This window comes from Sorex araneus, chromosome 6 (assembly GCF_027595985.1).
Source record: "Sorex araneus isolate mSorAra2 chromosome 6, mSorAra2.pri, whole genome shotgun sequence".
Classification (NCBI taxonomy): Eukaryota; Metazoa; Chordata; class Mammalia; order Eulipotyphla; family Soricidae; genus Sorex; species Sorex araneus.
In genome coordinates, this window is record NC_073307.1 from 38,882,801 (window position 1) to 38,901,704 (window position 18,904).

The 18,904-nt window shown below is 36.6% G+C and overlaps 1 protein-coding gene across 2 annotated transcripts in view; it reads right to left on the reverse strand.

Moving 5' to 3' along the window:
* Positions 1-18,904, reverse strand: part of PRR16 (proline rich 16) — a 331,236-nt gene that overhangs the window by 98,794 nt on the left and 213,538 nt on the right. The gene's annotated exons all lie outside the window — the stretch shown is intronic.

Below are 18,904 nucleotides of genomic sequence, written 5' to 3' on the forward strand. Positions count from 1 at the left end.
GTTATCTGTTGTAAAAATACCAACAGTGTTATGTATCAACCTGTTTTGACCACAACTGAGTTTTGGACACGTTATTTAATCACCAACTAGGAATGAAAATGAATTTGGTTTACCTTCACGTTCTGCAGAAGCCATGGGAGTGGCCCCCAAATCACTGTTATTATGGTCTTCCAACATGTCTACTAGTGACATATTTTCTACTTTAGTAATAAAATTGTAGAGCAGCTATTAAACAACCATACACTTAACAAGAATTCTGGGATCTGCTGTTTACACTTAATGGATCACATAATCCAAATAATCTTTAAATTCTAGAATATATATTTCTATGCCTTCTAGTGTTACGATAATACTAGGTCCTTGTAGCTAACAAAATCTCTCACTATTCCTACCCATTTTCCATAACTACCACATTTGATGGAGTTCAGACAGTAGGCAACATATCATAGAGAGTAATATATGTATACACACACACACACACACACATATATACACACACACACACACACACACACACACACACATACACCTCTCAGAGAGCCCAACAAGCTACCAAGAGTATTCCAGCCATACGGGCAGAGTCTGAGAAGCTACCCATGGCATATTCAATATGCCAAAAACAGTAATGATAGGTCTCATTCCCCTGACCCTGAAAGAGCCTCTAATCATTGGGAAAGATGAGTAAGAAGAGGCTGCTACAATCTTAGGACTGGGAGAAATAAAGACATTACTGATGTCAACGAACAATGGGATGACAGTAACAGTGACAATGATTAAGACTTTTAGGACAGGACACAACAGCCTAGAACTGGGAGGCAGATGGGTTAATAAGTATCAAATTCTGTCATGTTTCCAAAAAAGTCTCATCGTCTCTACAATTCATCAACCATCACCCACAGAAACCAAAGCTGCTTAAATCTGGCCATTGTCCTGAGTTGAAAACATTGTAGTAATATCAAAAGATGAAATTTTTGAGCCAATACATATTTAGTGCAACATAAATTTTTCCAGAAAAAAATAGTACATATAAAATCAGCTGTGATTGCAAGAACTTCTAGAGGACTGCCACAAACTAAAGCTAAAGTCAGAAGATATTTTACAGACAATGATAACCTGCAAATCTTACTTTTAGTACTAGCATTATTTTCAGATGATTAGTTAACAATGGCTTGGCCAGAGGACACTATTATAACTTAATTCTAACTTAAACTAAATGTGTTTGAAAATGCCATTACTCCTCCAATTTTGCTATTTTTCCAGACTCTTAAAATATATGAAGTTGCACATATAGTTTAATTCTAGTTTTGAAGTAGACATGCTAAATATACCCCACGGTAATCTTTCTTTTATGTTTACAGTACTTGGTAATGAATTCTTATACTAAAAGTCACAAGCTCCCTTTCCACTTTCCATTTCATTTCCTCTACAATGAGAACAGCATTTTAGCTTTTCCCAGCTGAATTTACCAGAACATCAACATATTTAACTAAAGATGCTTTAACACAACCTTATGCAAAGTAGTCTATGGAAATAATTTCTTGCAAACTATACACCTCAGGGTGGGAGGGAAGCTGGAGCCCATCCCTCTGGGGCCCCAGGGAAGACAGCCAGGCATGCGGGCAAGAGACTCTCTGCCGAGCAGAGCTCCCAGCAGCCGTAGACCACCGGAACCTAGCTACAGCCATGCTCGAGGACCCTCTCCACATGTTCAGACAGACCCCATGCATGAAGGTACCAGCAGAGGAACCCAGGTGTGTGCAATCCCATCGACAGCCAACATCCAGAGAGAGACTTAAAAGCAAGCTCTCAGGAGCAATATCTTGCAGCCTACTTCTTCCTCTGGGAGAAACTTGCAATCTTCTGAGAGTTTCCTGCCCACATGGGACAGCCTTGCAAGCTTCCCATGGTGTATTCATATACTAAATCCAGTAACATGCTGGATCTCATTCCTCTGACCCTGAAAGAGCCCCCAGTGCAACATCATTGGGAGGGTTGATAGGCTTCTAAGATCTCAGGGAAAGGACAAAATGAGAGGTTACTGAGCCCGCCCGAGAAATCAGTGACTAATGGGATTTTTTGATCACGATTGTGAAATATACACCAACAGGGTTTACTTATTATTGCTATCTCCTTTTGATCAAAAGAAAGTGATCACTAATCTACTTAAAACCAGAGTGGGCAAAGTCTAGCCTTCAACAATTTAAGGCAGCAAAACTGTAGATCTGGCCCAGCTCTTAGGCTCTATTGTATGGCTCCAGAATTATGTTGTAAATATCTGATGGCCCTTGGCAGAAAAAAAAATTCCACACACCTGACTTAAAAGCTGAGATGGAGCGGAGAGATAACTCAATGAGTGGAAGGCTTGCTACATAGGCAGACAGCCATCAATACCACCTAGTTTTCTGATCACCCTTGGGAATGATACCTGACCACAGAGCTAGGAGTAGCCCCAAGTACTCCTCCTGGTTCATCTCACCTTTCCCCAGCAAAAATCAACTGAGATCAATAATAGTCAAGACTAAAACATCTGACTGAAAGTTTTGCATACAAACCAATGGGGAAGACTTCAGTCTGCCTGGGACATGGGACAATGGTCCATACAAATATTTGAATCACCTGTGGATGATTCCACCGATGCCACAGCTAGTTCTCAGAGGCAGCAGAAGTGCTCATATCCTTCAGAGCACCTGAAAACTTTTCCATACCTACCTCTTAATATTAAAATCTAAAGCACTATTATTAATAAATACTGTTCCTTTAACTTTTCTTTAACCCCTTATAAAAAATGATACCTTACTCAAAAAATGATTCTCAGAGGGGAAAAATGCTAATTTTTATAAACGCTCTTTTACAACTATCTTAAGAGAGTCCTTTTTAGTTTGTAATAACCTTGATTAGAAATGAAGAACACAATCAGGCGGATTAGAAGATTCTGTTTTCCAAAAGTTGCATCTGTTTTTAAGTCAATAAAATATTCAAACTGTTGAAAAATATGGATCATGTGGCATGCGATCATTTTCAAATGAACAAAAACTTCTTTCAAGACTTGAAAAAACTGTCCCTAAAGGAATAAGGGATATTTAAGAATATTCTTAGAACTGTCTTCTTGTGTGGCTTTGGATACATTTATCATCCCCCAACCCAAAGATAGAAGTCTTATATTGCTGTTTCTGCCTCGGATTTTCATAAAACTCCAAAGTATCTGAAAGTCCATAGGATTGGGAGCTGAGCAGAATACTGATCAGATACAATGCTACCACCTTAATAGGGATTCAGGGCAAATAATGAAACCTCTCCAAGACAGAGTCTGTAGTTTGTTCTGAGATATTAGGGCTTAAACCCTCTTGCCTTTTGTTTTAGAGGAGTTCATTTCAGTTGTTCTCTATTATTATAATAGTTTTGGTCCTTATTCCAACAGTCTGAAATAAAACCTCCCATTTATTTCATCTTTTGCAAACACTCTTTGACAAGAATTGTTCTAAAGATTCAATAAAGTCACCGACATTGAGCTTAATGGTAGCTCAATAATTGATAGTTTTTCTTTCTTAACAACTGCCTTTCTTTCATAGCACTCAATCGCTCAATAAGAAGAGGTTCCTGGGGACAGAGCGATAGTACAGTGGGTAGGGCATTGGTCTTGCATGCCACTGACCAGGTTCGATCCCAGGCATCTCATAAAGTCCCCAACTACTGCCAGGAGTAATTCCTTAGTGCAGAGCCAGGAGTGATTCCCCACCTTAGAATCTCTAGGTGTGACCCAAAAAACGAGAGAGAGAGAGAGGAGAGAGGAGAGGAGAGGAGAGAGAGAGATGAGAGAGACAGAGAAACAGAGAGGGAGAGAGAGATTTCCAAAAATCTCAATCTTTTTTTCAAAGACCACATAGAGTGACATGATGTGACTGTTGGAAAACTTTACAAAGTCTCTTATTTGTAGAGCAGGAACCTATCACCCTGATGGGGCCTTCACAACCACAATCTTGCAGAGTACACAAAGGTCCTCAGCCCATAGACAAAACATAGGACCCAAGTCCAGAGAGTAAGTACTACGTCCCCTACATTCCCAAAGCCCAAGCTTTGGAATCTGACAGACTCATGAAACAAGGCTACCCGGCATCCCACCATGAGGTAAGGAGATAGCATGATCAGCAAGAGCCAAAGGAATCTCTCAGAGTCTTACTGCATCTAGCTTGATTCTGAATTACAGCAAAGAAACCCTTCAAATAGCTAGCTGAATAAGAAGACCATAAAATACAATTTATTCTCAGTCTAATTTCATGACAAAAAATATGTTCTTTTATTTTTTTCTTTAGGGGTATCATTCTAAGACTGGAGTCATTTCAATGCCAATCTTAATAAGAGTATATTCCTCTGTACCTAAACACTTAACTCTTAAAGAGGACATAATAAAAAAAAAGACACATGCAAATTATCTGCTGGGATACTTAATAATGTTTAGGATGAGATACTTTAGAACCATTTTTCATCTGTATCATACTACGGCAGGTTCCACTTTAAGGGTATTGAATATCAATATTTATAATAGCAATTATAAATCAGAAAACACAGCACTAATTTATTTACAAATGATTCCCTCTTCAATATTTGAATACTTCCATTGGAATAAGGTTAGCAACATTTCTTATGAATTTATGTCTTAAATGTCAAAAAAGTAACTTAAGTACCATAAACAATGGGGCAGAAATGAAAAATGGAAGTTTGTTAAAGCTACTGCTTTTGAAAAGTTAGCCTTGATGAAAAATAAATATCATACAAATATAATTTTTAAAACATTATGAAGAAAATTATTTTTCCAAATATTAAAATCATATTTCTACATCTTTAGTCTAATATATGACAGGATATGAGAATGTTGTTTAGTTATAGGGCATAACTAGATAGACTGAGCTGTACTTGGTCCCCAAAACAGACATTTGTAAAAGACATAAAAAGTAAAAAATTTTGAAAGGGAATTGAGATTTATGATTTTTTTTTCTTGAGAGGGGTTGTGATACATTTTTTTTCTTGAGGTGGGGTAAGGTATAAAATATATGACACCACTGAGTATAACCCACACTCTTCCACCACCAAAACAAAAAAATGTAGAAATGTAACTGTATCTATGAAGAACATATGATTGAAACAGAGAGAGAATGCAGCAGGCAAGACACTTGCCTTCTATCTTGTACGTGGCTGACCTGGGTTTGATCTCTGTCACCAGGGCACCATGATCTTTGAGCACAGAGGCAGGAGTAAGTCTTGAGTAATAAGTGTGGCTCCAAAACCAAACAATAAAACAAAACTCTAAAAAAGATATATGGTATTACCTCATAATTTAGTATCAGTACCTGATAGCTTAGTATCAGTTTAGTCTGATAGTCTAGCTTAAGCAACATGAGCAAATATTAATAAAGGCTGGTAATAGTGAATTGTTGCTATAGTGACTATCTTCTTTTGATAGTGGAGTTCAGGGCTTACTCCTGGCTTTATGGTCAAGGATCTAGTGAGGCTCAGGGGACCACAAATAGTGCAGAATTGAATCCTGGTCTGCTCTGTACAAGAATTTTTCTCTACCCTCTCTCCGGTCCTCAGAGTAACATTTCATATTCACAGTTTATAATTATTGCTACATAATTATATTACCAATATTTAAGCAATAGCCTTAAAAATGCACACGATTTCAACTTTTGTTTCTTTGTCATAATTTTGTATCCACTTTTACTTTTCCCTTTTTGAAATAGATGCTGAGCAAGTGAATCACTAAAATTCTGAGTGGGAAGACACTAAATTAAACCTATATATACCCCACTTTAAATTTAAGTGGATCTCAAGCTCAGGAAATACTTTGAAAATTCTATATAAAATTAAAAAAGATTGTAACATCCCACATACATATTTTCAAATATACATTTCTAAGAAATTTTTGTCTCACTCTAATAAGAAAAGAAAGGCATAACTAGACTCCATAGATGCCACTTTTAAGCTATTGCAATTAGAATGAAACAACAACTATCAGATAGATGTGTCATAACCTGTATAGTACTCAAGCCCTGTGATCTCTGAAATCATCCGGGTAAAAGAAAAGCGGAGAGATGTCTGGGCCCACCAGAAAGAGATTCTTATTTAACAGACATCACTCAGGAGTCCAGATGTAAATGTTTGGAGGATTCACCTGGTCAGACAGAACTGGGTCCACACTGAATAAGAATGCAAGGGAATGGGCTCCGGTGAGCTAAAATATTCCTAACTGTGGGGCTGCATGTTTCTACAATGAAACACAAAGACATTTTAGAACATTGATTTTCAAATTTATTCAATACTGGAATAAAATTTTGCTGGAAAATAAAATCAGGTTCTCTTTGGTACAAATAGCAACTCTTATTTCTAAGAGCTCTAGACTCCTTTAGATTTGTTACACATCTTAAGACCAGGAATGAAAATAAATAATATCAAGGAAAGGAAGTCAGTTTTCTCACACTCATAAAAACTCTTCCTCCAACATCCCAATCCAGATCCATTTTCAAGGTCCACTTTAAAGAAAATTTTGGCTTTTTACAGAGCTGTCAGCTCAGGGTCCATGAAGGTCATTTATTATTCTCCACCATGGACACTGGTGTTGCTTTGCCACGTTGGCTTCTTTTAAATGCTGTTTTCCTAAATTCCCAACAAGTGTTATAACGTGTGTACTTACATTAGCTTTCATGCTTTAATTCTGGCATTGCTTATCACAATTTTGTGTGTGACCAGATAAGCCCAGGTGCATTATCAGTATCTAACTAATAACAGGAAAGCTTCCTATCAACCTGAAGTGCCACACACACTGCCAAAACAAGTTCATCCCCCCGTTCTTTGGATAATTCAGGTTGTCAGTCATCAGCACATCACCTACAAGTTAAAAGAATGTCCCCCATTCAACAGAATAAGAAATGTATGAGAACAATTCCTTAGAACTGTAAACAAAGTAAATGTCACATTTTGTAACTACCAAAACATAAAATTAGTCTTTCCAAAGCTCACTTCAATCTCCCTAACCATTATAATATGAGCAATACACTGAATAAAAACAATAGAAAAACATGCACAAGAAAACAGCACTTTCCAACCTGCTTATTCATTCTATTAATTCAATCTGCAGATATATTTTATATATATTATATATGTATTTCATAACTTTTATATCTTATATATATATTATATATGTATTTCAATAACTTTTATATCTTTGCCAATTTTATTGGGCAAAGACAACAGAAGGGTAGACAACAAAGTCGATCCTCGGTTCACATGATGGATGCTTTATAGCCAATAAAACAACAGGTTATGGATCAGGGCAATAGTTCAGCGGGTGGGGCGTTTGCCTTGCACATGAGCAACCGAGGTTTGATTCCCAGCATCCCATACGTCCCCAGAGCACCATCAGTGCATAACCCCTGTTCATCAGTGGTGTGATCCAAAAAGAAAAAAAAAGAAAAATATTGCAAAAAAAGCAAGAGACTTGGTTTGCTAAGCTAGCAGAATTAGCTTATTGTAAATGCCAACGAAAACCAAGGGAAAATAACTACAGTGTTCTCAGTAGAAAGAAACTCATAATCTGTGTAATCTTCCTCCAGAGGAGGCAACTTTAGGGAAGGTGAGGGTCTATGGCAGCTGTACAATTCCAGTTGCAAATAGCGTTGATTATTTTATCTTTGAATAAAATAATTACTTGGTCCTTGTACATAAGGAGTATGCATTCCTGTCTTATCAACTTAACAGTGACTGAACAAAATTTAGACTGAGAAGGTTCTTAAGTGAATGTAATCAAGAGTCTAAATATAAACCAACTAAACTTAATCCTTCTGGAAATATTTAGAGACAGGTCTGTCTCAGAAATACTTTAAAAGTAACACATATCCCTGGAAGAAGGAGCGAATCCTCCAGCTTATCAAAGTACAGAATATTCTCAAATTTTTAAAAAAAGAAAAAGAAGTTAAAAATAAAAAAAAGGTGTCACATTCTAATATAGCCTAAACAATGTGTAGTAAAACTAAATCTCCACAAAATAACATATATCCATAGCCTTCTTTTCATTCCCTTGGTTTGTGTCAAGCTTTAAGTGCAAAATTTAAATTGCTTAGTTCTTTAATTTTCTTTTTACTTTCCTTCTTTTGGCCAAGTGCTTTTGCATATGTGACAGACCTTTATATTAGCTAAAAGTTTTCTTATTTCTATTTCTCTGCCAAGATTCTCATTCTCACACACCAATCAATAGCAAGCTGTCTTTTACTAAGAACCATTTGTTTTAAGTTAAGAGGAATATATTTTTGTCAAGCAGGAAAAAATAACAGTTCTGTACACATGAGACAGCATGACATATATTTGGATTCTAACTACAAGGTTATGCATTTTAGCTATAAGGGGAAAGAATTAATTTAAATGTTCTTGCACCCTAATATATCATCATAGTTTTGGATGTGAAAGCAGATATGATACATGACGGTCTTCACATAAAAGTTAAGACATAGCACTTAGATTTGTATTTATTTGTTGGTTGGCTATATTTTTTCTGTAAATTTTATGCTGTTTCTTTTAAATATGTTTACCATCGTTATATCCATTTTACTGCTCTAGTTGTTTGGTTATGTTTTGGAAAATGGCAAAAATCACATTCGGTCCATTATATACTTTCAGCATGATGACCTCTCAGTGTCTGTATTGCAAGCCATAATGCCCCAAAGTGGAGAGAGAGTATTGGGAATATTGTCTGCCATGGAATTAGGGGGAGGGTGGAAAAGGGGTGGATATACCAGGGATATTGGTGGGGGGGAATGTGCACTGGTGGAGGGATGGGTGTTTGATCATTGTGTGATTATAACCCAAATATGAAGGCTTGTAACTGTCTCACAGTTATTCAATATTTTTTTTTAAAGAGAAAGAAAAGAAAGTGGCAAAAATCTGTAACACATGGTTTACAAAGCCAAAACAGATAGAAGACATTTCCCCCCAATGAAAGACATCAAACTGGGGTCTTACACATGCCAGCCAGAAGTTCTCACCTGAGAGAAGTTCCAGAGATATGATTTTAAGAAGGAAGAACAATCACAAATGATAAGGCACATCAGGTGAAAATTTTCACTTTTTCTGGGGCAGTTTGTTTGTTTGTGAGCCACACCAGGCGGTGTTCAGAGATTACTCCTGAATCTGCACTCAGAAATCACTCCTGGTGGGCTTCGAGGACCATATGGGATTCTAGGGGTTGAATCCAGGTCCAAAGCAGGCAAAACAAGTACCCTACTGACTGTATTATTTCCAGTCAGATGGGGCATATTTTTTTGGTGTTGGCTCTGTTTCTTGATTGGGGGACTGAAAAGTAATTCTCTGAAGGGGTATTATTAGAACTTCCAAACTAGATTAAGAATTTATAGGAATGGATTATGAACGAACACCAGGGTATCAGAGATTTCAAATCCCCTGGGTTAAGATGAAATTATAAAAGCATCATTTCTCTGTTGGATACTTGCCAGCTGGAGAAAATATTCAGGCAAAAGGGAGAGAGACTGGGTAAGTGGAAATTGTAAATTCAGAGTTGTGGGGAGAAATCCAATGGAGAGAATGTCCCTGGGGATGACATTTAATAAAATAAAATTAATAAGACTTGCCCCAAACATTCAAACTATATGGATGAAAGGAGAAGATGGAGATGCTAACGTTTAAAACACTGAAAATTGGATATTTGATGATTAGAAGATTTACAGGGAAGACACCTGGAGGAATCATTTTTTCTATTTATTTATTTATTTATTTATTTATTTATTTATTTATTTATTTATTTATTTATTTATTTTTTATTTATTTAGTGAATCACTACGAGGGTACAGTTACAATTTTACCCACTTTTGTGCTTGTGTTTCCCTCATACAATGTTTGAGAACCCATCCCTCCATCAGTGTCCCTTCTCCACCACCAATGAACCCATTATCCCTGCCCCCCTCCAATCCCGTTCCCCCCCACCCCACCCCGCCTCTGTGGCAGGGTATTCCACTTTGTTCTCTCTCTCCTTTTGGGTGTTGTGGTTTGCAATAGGGGTATTGAGTGGCCACCGTGTTCAGACTCTAGTGTACTTTCAGCACACATCTCCCTTCCCGCGAGGGATCTCCAACCACATTTTACTTGGTGTTCCCTTCTCTATCCGGGCTGCCTTTCCCCTAGCATGTGAGGCCAGCTTTCAGGCCATGGAGCCAACCTCCTGGTATTATATACTATTCTTCTTGGGTGGTAGTTTCCTACTCTGTTATTTTATATTCCACAGATGAGTGCAATCTTTCTATGTCTGTTATGGAGGAATTATTTTTAATACTCAGACTACATAATAATTCTACTCAAAAAAGAAGTACGTTCAAAAACAGGCTGCCAGGACCGCATTTCATATGACACACAACACAGTTGTTACTGGATTCACCAGTGATGCTTTTAAAAGTAGAGCAAACCCAAATATTCTGCTACTGTTCAAAAGAGTGGCTTAAGTTTGTAAATAATAATAGCTCCCAATGATAATTTTGGGCTGTTTGCAGTATGTATTTGTTTTTACTTAAGACTTTAATCACCGTGATTAAATTTATTAATGCTTAGTCCTTTTGAAGGGTACATCAAGTGAAATATGTGTTCAAAACAAAGAAAAATGAGTTAACACAGTGAACAATCAATCAGAAATGAGGTCTTTATCCATGCACAGAGATGTTCTCTTTTTTAAAAAACAAAAAAGTTGTTGATTTAAACTTTTATTTGAACACTTTTGGAAGACTCAGAAAGACTAATAGTATTAGACTTTAATTAATTTAACAAATTATAGTCTAAATTTATTCATATGCTATCAAGTATTATCATAAATACAAACTAAGTTACACATGTCAAAGCATTTTAAAAAATTGCCCTCTGTAGTCAAACTAGTCACCTAGGATTTCTAGCATATTTATTTTTGTTTCTAACTCACAAAATTTAATTAAAGCATTTGGAACCTATTCACAGAAAGTTTCTGAGAACATCATTAGTATAACTGGTTAAAAATCCCTACAAAAAATCTATGTAAAATAATTACTTTATAATGGTGACAAATAAAATAGCATTTCTATCAACCTTGTAAGATACAAATCAATCCAAGAGATTTATAGGGAAGGAACATAGGTGATTCAGCAAGGAGTATCACTAATTGACAACAATGCTTTGTGTATATGTGGTGTTTTGATTCCTAAAACAGATTTACAGCCATTAATTGACTATGTTTAGGGCTTTTAAACAATGCTTTGGGAGGTGATATCAACTACAGAAACAGTAAAATGTTAGGGATTTGGGTGGTAAATATCTTGTTAGGGAATTGAGAAAATAACACAAGAAAATGAACATCCCTATCTCTTCGACCAAAGGAGAGACATGAGTTGGAACAGAGTTGAACTCCGCAAATAAATAAGGTAAAAGCAATGACTGGTCTGGACTCCGTGCAACTCCCTCAACCAACTACAGTGTAGCCAATAATAAATTGGAATGTAAAAGAAACATACGTTCCAATGGCAACTAGTATATGCTGGACTCGCCTTATCTCAGGGGTGCACCCAGCAACTGTGAAGTGGGCAGAAGAGGCTGGGGCCCAGTCTTCCCAAAACAAAGAGGCTGGGGCCCAGTCTCCCCAAAACAAATATCTGGGAGCTGTGACTCCCAACTGGAAAAGAGAGAAAACTGAAAGCACCAAGCTTTTCCCAGTGCAGAGGAACTGAATGTCTAGTTAAGCACCTGACTCTTAATATCTGACCTGGAAAATGTAGCTTTGAAAATCACTAGAGATCCTCAGCATCCGCCAGACAACAGAGATCTGAGAAACAGTTTAAATTTCTTAAAGGGCTGATGCTCCCACTCAGACTCACCTGTTCCAGAATCTAGGTGGGGAATCGAAACTGTACCTAGACTGTAAGTGAAAGAACTGACTTGTTTATAATGAAGAACAGGCATGTGAAATCTAGGTTTGCAAGTCTGAAAACCAGCATTTTTAATGTCCTACTCACCTGAAGTTTCTATATATTATAATACAATGTTACTTCAATAACAAATGTCTTAAATTTAAAAAATTAGAGGACATTAATTAAGTACATTGTAAAAGATACAAAGAGAATAATGTTCCATGCCCATAAACTGGAAGTACTGCTACTGTTTAGATGTTTATACTAGTGAAAACAATATATAGCTATAGTGTAATTAATATTAAAATGTCAATGTTATTTTTCACAGAAATAGAACAACTATAACATTTGTAAAGAGCCCTAAAAGACCACACATAGCCAAAGAAATTTTAAGAAAAAAGAACAAGGCTTGAGGCATATCACTTCTTAATTTTTAAACTATATCACAAAGCTATCATAATTTAAAAGTATGATGCTATGCTAAAAACAAACATGAAGATCAGTGAGAGTAAAGTTAAGGAAAAAAACATGATATATATATGTATATGCATATACATATATATATATCTCCAAATAATTTAATGTTCAAGGATACAGGAACATACAAAGGGGAAAATGACAGTCATGTCAAGTATTACACTGAAAAGATGAATAGCCACAAGCAAAAAAGTTAACTCAAGATTAATTAAAAATGTATAATCTAAAATCATACCAGTAATTTTAAAAAAGGGGTTCAAGGAGTTAGTACAGAGGGCAAGGTGCTTGCCTTGCATATTGCCAACCTGCGTTTGATCCCCAGCACTCCATATGGTCCCTGAATTCCATCAGGAGTGATCCCTGAGCACAGAGTTAAGAGTACCACCAGGTATAGTTCAAAACTAAACAAGCAAACAAAGAATCTAGATGGGAAACATCTTGACAGTGGTCTTAGTAATTAAGTTTTCAGTTTGACACCAAAAGTAAAAGCAACAAAAACTGTATCACTGTATCATTGTCATCCCATTGCTCATAGATTTGCTCAAGCAGGCACCAGTAACGTCTCCATTTTGAGACTTGTTGCTACTGTTTTTGGCATATTGAATACACCTCGGGTAGCTTGTCAGGCTATGCCATGTGGGCAAGATACTCTCTGTAGCTTGCCGGGCTCTCCGAGAGGGGCGGAGGAATCAAACCCGGGTTGGCTGTGTGCAAGGCGAACGCCCTACCGCTATGCTACCGCTCCAGCCCCAAAGTAACAAAAACAAAAATACAAAATTAAAACAAGGAAATAATACCAAATTAAAATGATTTTATACAGCAAAGACAATCATAAACAAAATAAGGTAACCGATTGAATGGTAAATTGTATTTCAAATTATGTATTATAAAGGGTTACTATACAAAACGGAATGGAGCCATATCACAACAGGTAGGGCATTTGCCTTGCACATGGCCGATCTGGGTTCGATTTCTCTAACCCTCTCGGAGAGCCCAGCAAGCTACTGAGAGTATCCCACCTGCATGGCATAGCCTGGCAAGCTACCCATGGTGTATTCGATATGCCAAAAACAGTAACAACTAGTCTCACAATGGAGACATTACTGGTGCCCGCTCAAGCAAATCAATGAGTACCGGACGACATTGCTACAGTGCTACTATACAAAATAAAGACTACATATAACTAAATGTGGGTAGAGAGGCTGGAGACACTTCATGGTAGTTGTCTTTGTCTTATATGTGGCTAAGTACCAAGCATGGAGCCAGGAGTAACATCTGGGCACATCTGTTTTTGGTTGGGGTAGTGGGTAACAGTCCCTCACCCCCAAGAAATAAAAGGACATGGGCAGAGGATCTAAATACTTTTTTAAAAATGATATTCATAAGGTCAATACATGCAAAAACAAATGTTTACCATAACCAGTCATTAGAAAAATATAATTTAATCCACAACACAAATCACAACTGCTACAATGTCCATTAATAACAAGCATTTGGAAAAAAAATCCTTGTGCACTATTGGTGGGATGGTGTTAGGATAACCACAACAAACACAGATATGGCAACATCTCAAGAATTTTAAAACAGACTAGTAAATGATGACAGAATTTTCCTTTTGGGTATTTATCTGGGAGCTAACTCAAAAGCTATGTAGCTTTACATCTCCATGTTCAAAATGGGGCAGGCATACACAATGAACTATTACCCAGCCATAACAAATTGAAATGTTTGTCTTTTGTGACCATACAGATATCCATTTAGGCATTATGCTAAGTGAAAAAACATGTAAGACATAAGACAGAGAAAGAAATATATCACACAATCCCATATATAAGTAGGCTCTTCAAACAAACAAGCTCATAGATATAGATAACAGGCTGGTAGCTACAAAAGGTGGAGAAAGTTAGGTGGGGAGTGGTAGAAAGATACAAAGCCATTATGAAACAGAAATTACAAGAATAGCCTGGAGCGATAGCCCAGCAGGTTGAGCATTTGCCTTGCACGGGGCCAACTTGGGTTCGATTTCTCCGTCCCTCTCGGAGAGCCCGGCAAGCTACCTAGAGTATCCCACCTACACAGCAGAGTCTGGCAAGCTACCCGTGGCGTACTGGATGTCAAAAATAGCAACAACAAGCCTCACAATGGAGACATTACTGGTGCCCGCTCAAGCAAATCAATGAACAACGGGATGACAGTGCTACAGTATTGTATACAGTATGATGACTATATTTAAGAGCAATGATAATTGTATATTTGAAAGTTGCAGAAGGCTTATGTATAATGTTGCCTTAACCGGTATTAGATGCATGTTAATGATATGGAGAGTGAGGATTCTTTAACAGGTGTATAAGTATTAAGTCATTACAATATGTACCTGTCATGTCATATGTCAACTGTACATTACTATGAAGTCAGTTGCCTTTACACACAGTGGGATGGAGGGAAGGCAATAGTAACTCATGAACTCTAGGAGGAGTAAGTAGGGCATTATTAATTTGAATTAAAAAAAAAAACATGTCCCAGATCTGGCTTAGTTCTTTGATCAGAAAAATATGGGCTGGAAAAACTGAGGTCTGAGACACACTTATGGTTTCAAATTGATACCGTTATCCTCATATACTGCCCTGCCCTCTAAATTATTATTGCAAAGATGTGTCATAATTAATATCAATGACCTAAAATCTGTAGTAGAAATTTCTGTTACAGAAATTAAAAATTTCTTTAATGGTTTTGAATAAATGTTCCTTGAAATAAACTTGTTAATCTAAAAGCCATCATTCTTATATAGTAACTGAGTTTACAAAAATCTTTTTTTATTTAGAAATTTGGCACAGGGATTTTCCAAATTGTTGAACTACAAACTGCTACATTGGTCAGCATGCTCATAATTGAAGCATGGTGGCTAATAGTTATCTTAAAACTCATTCATCATTTTACTAAATGTCAATTTTATCCCACTGATTTTTGGGCAGGAAAACTACTTTCCAAATGAATCTAAAGGGTTGAAATTAAGGCAGAAAAATAGAGTTCCCAGTGTCACCTCTTCAGTTGAGGGGGGTGGTCTGGGACAAGGACACATGATGAGACGGTAGATAGGACTGAACAGCCAGACAGCGTGTATTGCTGAATGATGCCTGAGGCCTAAAATGAAATCGATTAAAACACTTTTTTTGGAGAGAGCTCTAGGGCCCAGGTTTTCAGTGGTTTCACAGACTGAATCTATTATGATTTTTGCTCCCAGGGTCATTGTTGAATAGATGAAATTCACATATTAAACACCAGTAATGGAAGTGGCATACTTAGTGTCAAATGGCAATATTACTATGAAGTCAGAGCTTCTTAGGGAGTCCCCCTCCCCATATAGAAATAGCAGACAGCCTTTGATCTTAGAATGGGGAAAAAAAAGTGAAAAGTGAAGTTGCTGGAATAATACATGAGAAAATGAGGTTTGCATAATTCAGCAGCTCATTCATTTCAGACAGAAGCTAAATTGCCTGAAATCCCTTTATATTATGCAAAGATCACACACATTAAGAATGTCAAAACAACATTAGGTAACCCCTTCTAAGAGTCAAAATAACCCCTCGAATACAGAAAATATGGGCAAACCTTGGAGGCATGAAAAACAATTAAATGGTGATGTTGTGGGAAAAGAGTGTGGGGGATTAGAGGTCAATTTTGACAAAATGCTGAAACCAAGAACATAGGTAGTTGGAACTCAGGATATTGGTGACTATTTAGACATCTGCATGTGACTCAAAGCAACTCTAAGAGATGGAAAGTAACAGGGAGCAGTTGATAATACGAATTTACCAAAACATTTGATAAGTCTAGAAGCATACACAATCAGCAGTATTTCCTATTTGTTTTTCATTGGCCTCCACACAATTCTATAACCTACTTAATTACCTTTTAAAGACAGGTTTATTTGCAAAGCCACTTTATTTCCTACTTCAGACTTTTCCGAAAGGACCAGAATAAAATCCTAGTGCAGCCAGGGAAATGAAGCATAATAGGGTTGTTGCTCCAAAGACATGGGGCCTGGAGTTTTATGTCCAGCTCTGATGAGTTACTCAGTGGCTGTGTCACAGCTTTCATAGTCTCAGAATCAGGTAACAAGAACACTCCTAAAACCCCAAATCTTTACTCAAAAAATTCCAATTCATTGCTATAGTAACATACAACTTCACATGATTTTTCTGTGGTATCCAGTCATCATCAGATCCTGTGCAATTAACCCAATTTAAGTGTATGTGCTATATAAAAACATATATAAAAACTTACGGAATTTCATTGCTCATAAACTGTTAAATCACATATTCAATAGAAATCCTTCCCTTACATGGAAATCACCAATATTTTATGTAAGGACATATAATGTAATCTTCTGCTACAAGTGTGAAAGTGTATCACAGCAAAATATACTAACAGTAGATAACTGGGAGAAAGAAACCCAATCCAGGACAAATCCAAGACTTTATATTCTGATATTACATTTATCCCATGGGGAAAACCATTCAGTCAATTCAGTGATTCATAATTTGATTTCCAGTGCTATTACTTGTGAAACTACTCAGGCTTTTCTGTATGGAGTCTCCAAAATAGCTCTAACTAGAACCTGGTCTTACATAGTTTCAGAGACTGTGAATAGCTGGAACTTTTGGTCATGCTAAAAGCAACTACTGATCTGTCCAAAGAAAGCTAAGTAATACATTCATTCTTTTTATCCATTTGCAAATCAGATGCAGGAATAATTCAAACAGAAGATATTTTTAGATAAATTAAACAGCTTCAGTAAATAGCAGACAGCACTTTTTCTAGATCATTATTAAACTAATGAGGGGGAAGTAGGAATACAATAATACAAAATCGGGAGAGTGAGAAATTTCTTGGCAAATCTCTTTGAAAATACTTTTGAGAAGACATCCTATATTTAGTTTAAGCATGACCTAAAATGATTTGTGTTTTTGATAACTTATATTTGTAAGTGGAAGAGAACACTGGTAAGTTTTTAATATTTGTATTTTAGCAGTATGATAACTTACCACTAAAGAAGCAGGACAATTGTTGTCTTAAACAAACATGAAAAAAAACCTTCCTATCTCAAATACTACAGTTTTTGAACTATGTGTTCTACCTTTATCTATTAATGGACATTGTAATATAAAGTATTATGGTTTACTTTCTGCAGGAACATCATTTTCAAAAGGACCCACTGCTAGCTCCATGGTATCCTCTATGTAGGAATAAAATTGCTCCAGTGGATGGTGAAAAAAAATCTGCTCATAAAGATTTAAGGAAAACAAATCTGAGATCATCAGGAAGTGGAAAAAATACATTTTATGTTGATTTAATGAAATATGAGTGTCTATTCTGAGAATATAAGTTTCAAAAACAATGTAGGCTGATTATGAAAATTTCATTGACACTATGACACTATAATTATAGGGTTCCAAGAAAATATTCTATTATATGAATTGCTTTTCATATTTTATAAGTTTATATATACACATGCATGCATACATACATACATTTTTTGTGTAAACACACAACTCAGTTCCATTGAATGCTGTGATATAACCACATGTGAAAAAAGTCTTTGAAATAAAGTTCATTTTCTTTGATATTCTGCCTATAATATAGTCATCTTTTTAAAAGATGTAGCTTAAAAGAGCATTCCAAGGCACCATAATATGTTCTGAAAAAGACTACAGAGAATTATGATTGAAGGCAAACTGCCTATAGCTGTCATAATTAGTTTTGACATCAAACACCAGATATATTTTAAGTACTCTTTATGCAGCTTTACAACAAACAAATATCCATTCAAGATTACTCCCTCTATTCTAGTCCCTTGAGGGACCCATTATCCAGCCATGCTTGTAACATTATATCATGACTGGAGGGAGAAAAACCTTTTTTATAGCTTCAGGGCAGACCATCCAACCCTTCCCAGATTATATCTGCTAGAAAGTGACTGAGGCTGGAAATTTATCCTAAAGACCTTTCAATCAATGTTTAGAGGCACAGATATTATGTCTTCTGAAAAAAATGTAGAGAACCCTGGTATGTTTTAATTCTCAGGAGAATCAACTCAAAGTTAATGCTAAAACATTCTGTTCCAGATGCATCTCTATTTCGCCTCATGATTATCCTGTGAATATGGGTTCCTTTTAGGAAGCAGAGGGCTTTTGCTCTACAAGGGCAGGAACATTCACTCTTGGAGGTAATAGTTTATGTGTGTCCTGGAGGAAAGTGGAGTGTAAGAAGGTTCTCAGGGGGTTGGAAGTGTCCCGGGCTTGCAATGGATGGTCCTCAATGTATCAAAATGGAAGTAGGAAATAACAATGTGTGTGAAGTTCTCTGATCTAAATCAGGTATTTTACTTAGAATACTTGGGTCACTGCACTCACTATGGTCTCCCAACTGTTCCTGAATTGCATCCTTTTCTGATAATGTGAAGATGGGATCAAAGGACTCTGCTTCAGCTGGATTTTGAGGTA